Source organism: Candoia aspera, chromosome 2 (genome assembly GCF_035149785.1).
Source record: "Candoia aspera isolate rCanAsp1 chromosome 2, rCanAsp1.hap2, whole genome shotgun sequence".
Taxonomy (NCBI): Eukaryota; Metazoa; Chordata; class Lepidosauria; order Squamata; family Boidae; genus Candoia; species Candoia aspera.
Genome location: NC_086154.1, coordinates 147,368,935 through 147,382,011, shown reverse-complemented (window position 1 = coordinate 147,382,011; position 13,077 = coordinate 147,368,935). Strand labels below are relative to the sequence as shown.

The following is a 13,077-nucleotide window of genomic DNA, read 5'->3' as shown; positions in this document are numbered from 1 at the left end:
CCACAGCACGGGGAATTCAGTCCCCTGTAGGTGCTTGGTAGAAGCTGTCTGCAAACATGATCGTCCTGGTTTCCCAATTTATGTATGGGTTCCTTCGTACCAGCCACGGAATGCCTAAGATGATTAAAGGGTGGCCCACCGGTGCCACGACAAATTTCAGTCTCTCCCGGTGGCTGCCTAACTGCAGCACCACTTCCCGGTGAATTGGGTGACCGGGCCCCCTCCCGCTGCCAAACCGTCCAATTGCATGAACACTATGTGGTGCTGAAGTGGAAAGCAGGGGAGATTTAAATCGGCAACCACGTCTGGGTGCATTAGGCACCTAGAACAGCCCGAGTCTATTAGGGCCCAGACTTCAACCGACTTCTCAGTGGAACCTAACTTAACTTTTACGTACAGGGTGGGACAGTTGGCACTCACCCCGATGTCGCTGCACCCATTCTCCTCCTCCACCTGCCCTCTGGCGCTTCTCAGGGCAGGTGGCTGGTGTTTCCCGCTGGTTCTTCCTGGTCATTCTCCTCCTCTTCACTGGAGTAAGGTAGTTCTTTTGCTCCGATCTCTCCCCTGGCCACTGGCATCTTTTTGGGCCCTACAGGTGGTTTGTCCGGCATTTTTCCTGGCCTGTCAACTACCTTTGTTTTAGGGCATGCCGCCGCTTTGTGGTCCTCTTTCCCGCATCGAAGGCACTGCCCCTTGGCGAACCGTCACTCCCTCTCCTCTCTCCAGGGTTGGGATGTTGGCTTCACCGGTCCTGCAGCAGTTCGGGGTCCCTTTACCGTCGCCGCTTGTTGCGCCGCCCTCTTGGCTTGTAGGAAGGTTTCCTGGGCATTTTCCGCCTTACCGGCCAGCAGTATCCACTCATGTAGAGTGTTTGGGTCATCTCTGCATAATGCCCACCTCAGAACATCCAAGTTCAGGCCCTCTTTGAAACGTTCAATTAGGGTAGACTGCGACCAGTCCACCACCTTTCCAGCCAGTGCTTTAAACTCCATGGCATAATCTGCTACAGATCATTGCCCTTGGCTGATTCCCCTTAGGGATCTCTTCGCTCTCTCCTTTTCTAAGGGGTCTCTGAAGTGCAGATTTAGTGCCCAGAGGAACTTGTCGAATTCATCGAGCTCTGAGGCTTCTGCCTGGCATAGCTGCACATACCAGTCAGCCACCCTTCCTTTAAGTTTGTTAGCAATGGCATTAATTTTGCCCTTTTCTGAGCGGAAATATGGCCAATATTCTTCCATGTAGTTCTTGGCATTTGTTAGGAAGAAGGATAATGTTGCTGGGTCCCCGTCAAATTTGATCCCGAAGTCTTTCACCCCCACTCCTGGTGGGCTCCAAACCACATCTGGTTGTCTGGACATACCTTGGGCTGCTGGAGTTCTCTGGTCTCGGTGTGGGGATTCCCCAAGCCGGACTCCGGGCGGCGTTGCCTCAGTTTCGTGCTGGCTCCAGCCTCTTCCCAGCGGTCGCGTCTCCAGGGTGGGAGGGGGGGAAGATGACCTCGTGGAGGATTCCACGAGGTGAACTCTGCCCAGTGCTGCCTCAGCCTCCTGCCATCTCCTTCCTCTCCCTGGCTGTCGCGTCTCAGGGGTGGGAGGGGGGGTGATGAACTTCTGGTACCTGGTTCCACCTCACCCCTTCCTCGGGATTCCCACGCCACCGACCATCTCAGGAACAGCTGTTCAATTGACTCCAGCCTCGCCTCCATTATCCTCAGCCTCTCAGCTGTCTGGGAGCCTTCCTCGGTTCGTCCGATCTGGTGCCTTCCCTCGGCTCCTGCGATCGTCGAGGACAGCAGGTCCCGTGGCTTCCTAGATGCCCCGAGCGTCCCTGGCAGGGATCCCGGCATCTCGTCCAGGGTGACCCACTCACCCTGTGACTCTCTGGTGGCTTCAGGTGTCCTGCTCTTTCCGGCCTCCTCCTCCTCCGAGCTTGACCTCGAACCCTCCTGGATTTCGTATCGTCTGGGAATAGTGTTCTCACCGATCGCCCGTGCCATGGAGTCGGGTGCCCCGTCGCCGGTCCTCTGGTAGCCACCTCTTCGTGGGTTGAGTCTTTCCATCGCCAGCTTTGATCCCTCACAGGCGAAATCTGGAATGGTGCTAGCGGAAAATTTTTTTTTGATTCCCATCTTTATGTGATGGTTGCCTTATTCAGAAAAAACACAGACTCAGCAGCCAGGGCTAAGGATATCCGGTTTATTAAGAATAGAACACAGACACGGAGAAAGACGGGAATGAGCACATGGCGTGCGAGGTAGCCGATAAATACCCGCGGTGCGGACCTGATCCTTCCCCACCCCCATTGTCCCAAAGTCCTGACCAACGGTGAACCCGGAGTCTCGATGGGCGATCAGGGGGCGATTCCGGAGTCTCGATGGGCGATCATAGGGATTAGCGCTGATTACCTCTGTCCTCTTCCTGTATCTGGAGCAGGTGTGTCCCCCGTGGTAATGCAGAGATGTCAGGGAGATAGGATGATGGCTTCCCGGGTCAGGGCAAAGGTATGGCTCCTTTGTCCTTTATCTGTATTGTCTTTCAGTGCTTATGGGATTAGCACTGATTCTTTCCTCCCCCCTCCCCTTCACCAGAAAGGCATGTTCCCCGTTGTGATGTATGTATACATCGCAACTGGGGACATGACACATGTGGTCTCTTCAGCAAAGGATCGTTACCTTGTCATGGTGCTGGAGCTTGAGCACCTCAGTGATGCCATGAGCTAAACCGTGAAGGGCCACCCAAGACGGGAAGGTCATGACAGAGAGGTCAGACTAAATGCGATCCCTGGGGAAGGTAATGGCAACCCACCCCAGTATTCTTGCCGTGAAAACTAAATGGATCAGTACAACCAGAGATATGTCGGTATACCATCGGAAGATGAGACCCCCAGGTCGGAAGATGGTCAAAATGCTACTGGGGAGGAACAGAGGATGAGTTCAACTAGCCTCAGACGTGATGACGCAGCTAGCTCAAAGCCAAAAGGACGGCTAGCGGCCAATGGTGCTGGTGGTGAATGGCGAATCCGATGTTCTAAGGATCAACACACCATTGGAACCTGGAATGTAAGATCTATGAGCCAGGGCAAATTGGATGTGGTTATTGGTGAGATGTCAAGATTAAAGAGAGACATTTTGGGCGTCGGTGAACTGAAATGGACTGGAATGGGCCACTTCACATCAGATGACCACCAGATCTACTACTGTGGACAAGAGGACCACAGAAGAAATGGAGTAGCCTTCATAATTAATAGTAAAGTGGCTAAAGCAGTGCTTGGATACAATCCAAAAAACGATAGAATGATCTCAATTTGAATTCAGGGCAAGCCATCTAACATCACAGTGATCCAAATATACGCCCCAACCACAGATGCTGAAGAAGCTGAAGTAGAGCAGTTCTATGAGGATCTGCAGCAGCTACTGGACAACATGCCTAAAAGAGATGTTATTTTCATCACGGGAGACTGGAATGCTAAGGTGGGCAGTCAAATGACACCTGGAATTACAGGTAAGCATGGCCTGGGAGAACAAAACGAAGCAGGACACAGGCTGATAGAATTTTGCCAAGACAACTCACTCTGCATAACAAACACTCTCTTCCAACAACCTAAGAGACGGCTTTATACATGGACTTCCCCAGATGGACAACACCGAAATCAGACTGACTACATCTTTTGCAGCCAAAGGTGGCGGACATCTATACAGTCGGTAAAAACAAGACCTGGAGCTGACTGTAGTTCAGATCATGAACTTCTTCTTGCACAATTTAGGATCAGACCAAAGAGATTAGGGAAGACCCACAGATCAGCTAGATATGAGCTCACTAATATTCCTAAGGAATATGCAGTGGAGGTGAAGAATAGATTTAAGGGACTGGATTTAGTAGATAGGGTCCCGGAAGAACTCTGGACAGAAGTTCGCAACATTGTTCAGGAGGCGGCAACAAAATACATCCCAAAGAAAGAGAAAACCAAGGAGGCAAAATGGCTGTCTGCTGAGACACTAGAAGTAGCCCAAGAAAGAAGGAAAGCAAAAGGCAACAGCGATAGGGGGAGATATGCCCAATTAAATGCAAAATTCCAGAGGTTAGGCAGAAAAGATAAGGAATTATTTTTAAACAAGCAATGCATGGAAGTGGAAGAAGACAATAGAATAAGAAGGACAAGAGACCTCTTCCAGAAAATTAGAAACATTGGAGGTAAATTCCAGGCCAAAATGGGTATGATCAAAAACAAAGATGGCAAGGACCTAACAGAAGATGACGAGATCAAGAAAAGCTGGCAAGAATATACAGAAGACCTGTATAGGAAGGATAACAATATCGGGGATAGCTTTGACGGTGTGGTCAGTGAGCTAGAGCCAGACATCCTGAAGAGTGAGGTTGAATGGGCCTTAAGAAGCATTGCTAATAACAAGGCAGCAGGAGATGACGGCATCCCAGCTGAACTGTTCAAAATCTTGCAAGATGATGCTGTCAAGGTAATGCATGCTATATGCCCGCAAATTTGGAAAACACAGGAATGGCCATCAGATTGGAAAAAATCAACTTATATCCCCATACCAAAAAAGAGAAACACTAAAGAATGTTCAAACTATCGAACAGTGGCACTCATTTCACATGCCAGTAAGATAATGCTCAAGATCCTGCAAGGTAGACTTCAGCAATTCATGGAGCGGGAATTGCCAGATGTACAAGCTGGGTTTAGAAAAGGCAGAGGAACTAGGGACCAAATTGCCAATATCCGCTGGATAATGGAAAAAGCCAGGGAGTTTCAGAAAAACATCTATTTCTGTTTTATTGACTATTCTAAAGCCTTTGACTGTGTGGACCATAACAAATTGTGGCAAGTTCTTAGTGGTATGGGGATACCAAGTCATCTTGTATGCCTCCTGAAGAATCTGTATAACGACCAAGTAGCAACAGTAAGAACAGACCACGGAACAACGGACTGGTTTAAGATTGGGAAAGGAGTACGGCAGGGCTGTATACTCTCACCCTACCTATTCAACTTGTACGCAGAACACATCATGCGACATGCTGGGCTTGAGGAATCCAAGGCTGGAGTTAAAATCGCTGGAAGAAACATTAACAATCTCAGATATGCAGATGATACCACTTTGATGGCTGAAAGCAAAGAGGAACTGAGGAGCCTTATGATGAAGGTGAAAGAAGAAAGTGCAAAAGCTGGCTTGCAGCTAAACCTCAAAAAAACCAAGATTATGGCAACCAGCTTGATTGATAACCGGCAAATAGAGGGAGAAAATGTAGAAGCAGTGAAAGACTTTGTATTTCTAGGTGCGAAGATTACTGCCGATGCTGACTGCAGTCAGGAAATCAGAAGACGCTTAATCCTTGGGAGAAGAGCCACGACAAATCTCAATAAAATAGTTAAGAGCAGAGACATCACACTGACAACAAAGGTCCGCATAGTTAAAGCAATGGTGTTCCCCATAGTAACATATGGCTGCGAGAGCTGACCATAAGGAAGGCTGAGAGAAGGAAGATTGATGGATTTGAGCTGTGGTGTTGGAGGAAAATTCTGAGAGTGCCTTGGACTGCAAGAAGATCAAACCAGTCCATCCTCCAGGAAATAAAGCCAGACTGCTCACTTGAGGGAATGATATTAAAGGCAAAACTGAAATACTTTGGCCATATCATGAGAAGACAGGACACCCTGGAGAAGATGCTGATGCTAGGGAGAGTGGAGGGCAAAAGGAAGAGGGGCCGACCAAGGGCAAGGTGGATGGATGATATTCTAGAGGTGACGGACTCGTCCTTGGGGGAGCTGGGGGTGTTGATGACCGACAGGAAGCTCTGGCGTGGGCTGGTCCATGAAGTCACGAAGAGTCGGAAGCGACTAAATGAATAAACAACAATTTGTGGCCTATATTTCAGCCTGAATTTGCAGGGTCCCTGAGGCCTGAAAAATATTTCAGGGGTTCCTCCAGGGTCAACAGGTTGAGAAAGGCTGTTCTATGTAATGTAGTTGAATACTTTTTCTGTATCCTGTGATCGTCATCTTCTGGGAATTTCAGTTCTATAGGACTGTAGCATCTTCTCTGTTTTTTAAAGATCATTGCCATACAATTATTCATGCACTTTCATAATATGTTTTATTACATGCAGATGACAACCAGTGATGTTTGAAAAATGTGTAAATGGTACACAGCAACATTGTGCATGATCTTCATGTGTCTGTATATGAATTTTTGTTTTTACCCACACAGAGAAAACATCACAGACCACTGCCCCCATGTATACTCACCACCTGATGTTGGCGCAATGTTAAATAATGATCTCCATGTATAAATGAGCCAACTCATATGCTGCAAATGCTGCATACAAACTTTCATATAACATTTCAAAATTATTTGTCAAAGAGCTGATTTACATATCTAACATCTGGTTGAACATCTGGTTGATACTATGCAAATAGCTCTTGACTTTGCAACTTATTTGCTGCATTCTGGACCGTTGACTGCAAATTACTGCATCCGCAGAAAAGCATGGTGGTGGCATAAACTGATGTTGGGTTTACAGACTACTAGATTTGTAGTGTCTCATTAACACAACAGGTGTTGACATCGAGTGAAAGGAAATGCATGTCTGAACCATTGTCGAGTACAATCACGTGCAAAGAAACAAAGCACTGCACACTCGTGTGTCAACCAGGCCCAACTGCAGCCACAAAAAGGCACGGTACATTAACGTGCGGGGGAGCATTACACTTTGGTAGCAACCGGACCATGAAATCCGACCACGGAATTTCTCACACAGCTTTTTCAGACCGCTGGAATTTCCCCCTGGTCTGGAATCCGCAGGAGACCCCCGAAGCTTCCGAAGGATTGAGAGAGAGAAAAAGGGAGCCTCTGCTTCACCTGCTCCCGTTCCCACGTGGGCGCCTAGCCCGCACTCTTCTGAAGTCTACTTCCTCGGGGTGTGATTGGCTGAGAGGCTCGCACGCTCTCGCTTGTCTGTCTGTGCGTGTGTGTGTATTGCCTCTCTGTGTATATGTTTGTTCGCGCGGGGAAAGCGGCCCCTTCTATCCCCAGCACCTTTGCTCCGGGCCACTTCACTTCTCTCTTTGGAGAGGAACATCTTTAAGACCCCGATTCTCCCCCAAGGAAGGCAGAAGGTGAGTGCATTGTTCTGCAAAGGCCCGCGCGGAGGAAGGGGCTTGTGCGGGCGAAAGAAGGCGAGCGTTTCTTCTGCTCTTGCAACTCTCTCGGACAGTTGCATCAGATGCCCGTTGGAGCGGCCGCAGACTTGAAGGAAGCGGGGGGGCCTCGTCGGGCTTAGGAGGGGAAGCCGGAGAAAGAGAAGGAGGTTCCCTTTGCCTTCCCTTCCCAAAGCCGTTCTGCACGTCTGCGGAGGGGCCCTTTGGGGACGGGGAACCCGCCCTTCCCTGCAGTCCGCAGGACACTTCAACGGACCTCAGGGAAACTTGGGTCAAAGGCGCGGGGTCACCAACGGCGAGGAGTTGTGGGGGTCCCTCTCGGCGGCTGGGTCCCGAGGTCGCTCGTTGGTGGGCTTGGCCGGGAAGGCTGCTGCACACGAGCGAGAGACAGAGCCCTTTTAGCGGGGCCTCTGCGGGGAAGAGGGGGCGCGGAGGGGCGGCTTCAGGCTAATGCCAGCAAAGTGGTGGGAGAAACCAGGGTCTTCGGCCAAGACCGCGTGCCTCTCGGCAAGCCGATGGCGTGGAAAGGGTGTTTTATTTTGGGTGATTAGTTATTGCCACGTGGGCTCTCTTGAAATATATATAGATATATATGCAGACAGACACACGCATACACACACTCACTCTCACTCAAAGCACACATGCGAAATGGATTTTTCGTGGAACTGAGAACAACCTATCTACAACCCGATCCTTAAACGATGGGTTAAATAAAGGTACTAACGCAGATATTTATTGGGTTTTATAGTAGGCAATTAATCTACAGGAGCTTTAGCACTGGCCCCGCGCTTAGACTTGTGGTGCATTTTGGGTTGGATCCTGCTGAAATGGTCCCATGTTCAAAGAGAATTAAGTCTGTCAGAGATCTTAATCATTGATCTTAACTTGCAGGGGATCTCTCAGGGGAACCAGTGAGGTCTTGCTGGAGAAGCAGTGTTTAGCATGGCAGGGATTGGGAATACGGTACTGTATTGTATATACTTTCCCCTGTTAAGTCGATATCTAGCACATGAAATTTAGCCTCTTGAACCATCGAGGTGGTCCATACAATAAGTGTTACGGTGAAAGGTGTTTTTGAATCCATTTAGCGCTGCCATAATTTTAACATTACTGTATAAAGCCGGCCGGGTGACCCTGGGCCAGTCCCTCCCTCTCAGCCTGACCCACCTCACAGGGTTGTTGTTGTGGGGAAAACAGGAGGAGGAAGGAGTATTTGGTATGTTCGCCGCCTTGGGTTATCTATAAAAATAGTAAAGGCAGGATTAAAATAAAATAAAATAAAATAGTGGCCTATCACAGATAATGGGAGGATGATTGAAAAAATAAAAATTTCCCTCTAGTCAAGCTTGGCTCCTTTAAAAGGCAACAAATTGTCAGTAATTTCATTAGCTCTATTTGTACTTTCTGCTAGAGGCACCAAATATCTCAGGCTACCTTAAAGGGTGGATTTTCAGTTCTGGGTTGTTGATCTGAGTAGGGAACTCGGGAAGGAGTGTTATTCTGGGCTGTTCAGGGCAGTTTCCCCAACCTGGTGCCCTCTGCACATATTCCAGCTCCAATTCCCAGCCAATAAAGCCAAAGGAATTCTAGGAATTGCTATCCCCACATATCTGAAAGGTAGGTTAGCAGAGAGTACAGTGCCTTTGTGCATGGAATACTAGGGAATGTGTGCAAGATTGCAACATATCTTTCCTAATAACATTCCACATGAATTACATAATTTGCATCAGTTGTGTCATTTGTACAGTGAAATCAGCCCCCCACCCCCTGATGGACAGCCATGATTTCAACTGAAGTAATTCAACACCTCTATTTTTTTTAGTCCTTCTCATTCTACACACTTTGCATGTCTCAGAGTGGTTACTCTGTTTCCTGCCTTGTGGGCATTGTAGGCTGGTTTGAAATGTATTGAAGGATAGTAATTAGTCTATATTTAGCGGTCCTTCGTAGATAGAGTCTTTGACCTCTCTGTATTTGATTGTATCATATTTATTTAATTTTTATCCAGCCTTTATTGTTTTTTTAAATAACTCAAGGCGGCGAACATACCTAATACTCCTTCCTCCTATTTTCCCCACTACAACAACCCTGTGAGGTGAGTTGGGCTGAGAGGGAGTGACTGGCCCAAGGTCACCCAGCCGGCTTTCGTGCCTAAGGCGGGACTAGAACTCTCAGTCTCCTGGTTTCTAGCCCAGCGCCTTAACCACTAGACCAAACTGGCTCTCATACAGTTTAATTACCATTTAAGCACTTAATGCTAATGTATTGGTTACCAAAATAGAAAAGAGGTTTAAAACTGTGTGTGTGTGTGTTTCTCTCTGCTCTCTCTAATTTGTGTGCAAGGGACAGCTTTGATACCTTCCAAATCCAGCAGCAGTTCTGGATTTAACCATAGGAAAAAGACTGGCGTATTTGTCCCTTGTCTGGTCTGCTGATAGCCCTCTTTGGTATTCATCAAATAATAGCACACTTATTTGACATCCTTCCTCCCACCAGCACAATGAACAGGGCAAACCTAAAGCCTCTTTTCGGTATCCTCTGCAAATAGAGTATCTGGTCATTTAGATATGTTTCCCACATCATTTATATGATGCACCTTTTTGACACCTTTGCCTACTTTATTAGGCAACAGTGATTGTGTTTGGAGTTCCTGCAAGTGCAGCACTTCCCTGCTCTTCACTAAAGTGGTTCAGATTTTTTAGGATGCCAAGTAAGCCTGAAATAAAAAGAAGTTGCTGCTTCTGGCTGCTGGAAGAAATGCACTAATTACTTTTTTTTTCAACTAACCTGAGTCTTGTGATAGGGCAGTATGGATATGTGCTAAATAAATAAGTAAAATTAATCCGTAAGTCTGAAAAATGTCCAGGTCTCCAAGTACGTAATAGAGTTGTGCAAAGGCTGAAGCACTTTTTCAGAATCAACTTTCAAAGCCTGCCCAACCCTAAGAATTTGTTTTTGCGTATTCATTTGCCACACATGTATATTTCTTTATGCCATTAAAAAGTCTTAACATGTCATTAGCTATATTTTTGAAAAGGTAAGAATTCACCATCCCACCTGCACCACATGTTCATTATTTTCTGCTCAGGTCTTACTATATAACCTTGTCTAGTGAGCCCTTCCTTCTCTCCTCGTCTTCCCATTTGGGTCTGGGTTCAAAGATTGTATTTATTTTTAAATCTGGATGGGCTTTAGCTCCTTTGCTGGAGCCAAATGGAGAGGTGCCAAGGCTCAAGTTTTCCTTGGAATTGATTCTGATTCTGAAGGGAGAATGTGTTTCTCTGCCCTTGGTAGTCAGCAGCAGACTTTGGAAAGATTTCACTGGAATCAGCCCTAGGTGGGTTCATACGTTGTTGCACTAAGCCATAATGCAGTTAGCTTGGCTTTGGTTTAGTGCAATGTGTGAACCTAGCCCACTGCATTTGTAAACCTTTGTTTATAGGTTTGCATTTATATTAAAATGAATGTATGGACCAAACCACAGCTTTGCAAAATGTGTGAACTCATCTTGGCTGATACATTATGAACTGATGGTGGATATTCTACCTGGGGCTTTTTGTCTGTGATAATACATTTGGACATGTAAGTGATCACTGGAAGTTTGTACCCCTCAGAAGGTGTTTGTCTGAACCAGTTTTGGAGGACTGATGCTAATAAGCATTGTATGGGAGGCAGTGTGAACATCATAGCTGTGGGGGTTAGGTCTTTGTAACCCATATGCCAAAACTAGTGGAAAATTTGAGTCATCGAAATGATGTGTAAACAGCCCTGAAATGTCATATAGGCTTGGAAGCATTTTTCCTTGTTTTATTTTGGGCTTGGTTTCAGCCTTGCAGATACCCTGGGAGGGCTAAGCAGTTGAGCTGCATCTAGATTGCAGCCAGGTCCTTTAGGGTCAAGCTGCATTCCTACTCCTTTCAACAAGCTAAGATCAGCTTGGGACCAAACAGAAATTGCATACAGCTCAGTTGCTCTCCCAAAGCCCAGCCAGTAGGTGGATTTCATTCATAAATCAAGGCTCCGTCATCTTCTGGCCTTTGCATTTTCCCCCCCCATTGTCCTGGGGTACGCAGCGGCCATCCCATTTTGTGTCTAGACAGTAGTGCTCAGTTCTTCTCCTGCAAATGGAGGGGGGGGGGGCCTTTCCAGCTGAAGCAGGAAGCCAAATGTGCTGCTTGGAGGGAGAGCTCGTTCATAGCTCACAACAAAACCTTTATCTTGCGACTTTAGAAAGGGTGTGGCTGCAGAGTGTATGTCTTCTCCCAGTTTCCATCCTCAGCACCTCCGGTTTAAGCTGGGGAAGGCACATATTTGTCTGGCTGCCCTCGTGTGCCTACAGTTGTGTGGGGGGAAGACGGAAGAATGAAGCAGGCTGCATATGCATACAGCTGGAAGCAATTTCAGCGCTTCTTCCAGCCGAAGCAAGAGCGACAATAGCTGCAGTTGTCTTTGGCCATGGCCTGGCTCGGCTCATGCTAATGTTTGTCAGCATCTGGATCCTGGAGAAAATCACATGGGGGTGGGATGGGGGCAAGAAATAGACTCTGCCTTTGGGAAATCCTTTAAACAGCAAGGCTGAGGAAAACACTGGTCTGCTTCTGCCAATTGATGGCGGTCCTCAGGATGGTGTGTGTTTTTTGTTTAAAGTGGGTGTGTGCTGTACATACCTGTACTGCCACGTGTTGCTCCCCCCAATGTTGTAACTTAATTTGAAAGTAACACGTGCAGCGTATTTCAGAGTATCTATGCATTGGAGGGGGGAAGTTGGCAATCTTTTCAGAGGAGATACGTGCTGTGGTGGTGATGGCCATGGAGCTTTTAAATTGTCTTCTGGCTCCCAATTTCATTTTGCCTTTCGTGCCGTCCACAGTACGGAAAGACCACTTGCAACTACAGGTACCAGGTGAGTCTTCTAAGAAAGTCTTTCTGATCTGGGAGGTGGTGCTGAAAAGGCCTTCTCACACACATAGAGCTGCTCGCCATAGTTTGGATTGCAAGGTTGTCAACTGTTTTTTGGGGAAAGCTGCTGGGCAACATGATTAAGTTCTACTCCTACCCAGCAGATAGCTTATCTAGCTTCTTTGGTCACAATTTTTTCACACTTTCAGAAAGCATCCCTGCAGAGAAGCACTGGGACTTTTTGAACAGCTCTGCAGAATCAGGCAATCTGATAAGAAGGGCCTTCCTGTACACAATGTACATTGATTTGGAAAGAGGGACGGGTGGCAGGCCTGAATTGCCATCACCAATACCTGGTAGCAGGAGGGTCAGAAAGGCCTCAGCATCCCTCTCACTCTGAGACCCTAAATACTAGATAGGCTAGTGGTAATCAGCTCTCGCTGGCTTAAGTCCATAGTCCTCCGACTTTTGCATTTCATTATCAATTTCAATATTTGTTTGGAAATAGGGTTGGATGTTTTCTTTGGTGGATTAACCAAGCCCAAACTTAGGAAGCAAATTTTTGCATACTTTCCTGGGAGTAAGCCTTGTTGAAACTCAGTGGAATTTACTTCCAAGTAAATATTGGTAAAGAGCCAGTTTGGTGTAGTGGTTAAGGCATCAGGCTAGAAACTGGGAGTTCTAGTCCCACCTTGGGCACGAAGCCAGCTGGGTGAGTCTGGGCCAGTCACTCTCCCTCAGCCCTAGGAAGGTGGCAGTGGCAAACCACTTCTGAAAAACTGTGCTAAGAAAACTGCAGAGACTTATCCAGGCAGTCTCTGAGAATCAGACACGATTGAATGGATTTTTAAAAAAAAGCATGCATTGGTTGTGTTGTTAGTGTACAACATTTCAGTCTGCATATCAGTAGCTTGAACTATAGTTTGCATCCATGCAGAAGATTCTTCATACTTTAGCATTTGTTACTGGAAAGTATCCAGTTCCTTTCCAGATTTCAGGGAACTTTTA

At 47.1% G+C, this 13,077-nt stretch overlaps 1 protein-coding gene across 1 annotated transcript in view; it reads left to right on the top strand.

Moving 5' to 3' along the window:
- Window positions 1-6,989: 6,989 nt before the first annotated feature.
- Window positions 6,990-13,077, top strand: part of SLC38A5 (solute carrier family 38 member 5) — a 49,105-nt gene continuing 43,017 nt past the window's right edge. Inside the window, exon 1 of the mRNA XM_063294093.1 lies at window positions 6,990-7,128. The gene's annotated coding sequence lies outside the window, so the exon portion shown is untranslated. The remainder of the gene's footprint in view (window positions 7,129-13,077) is intronic.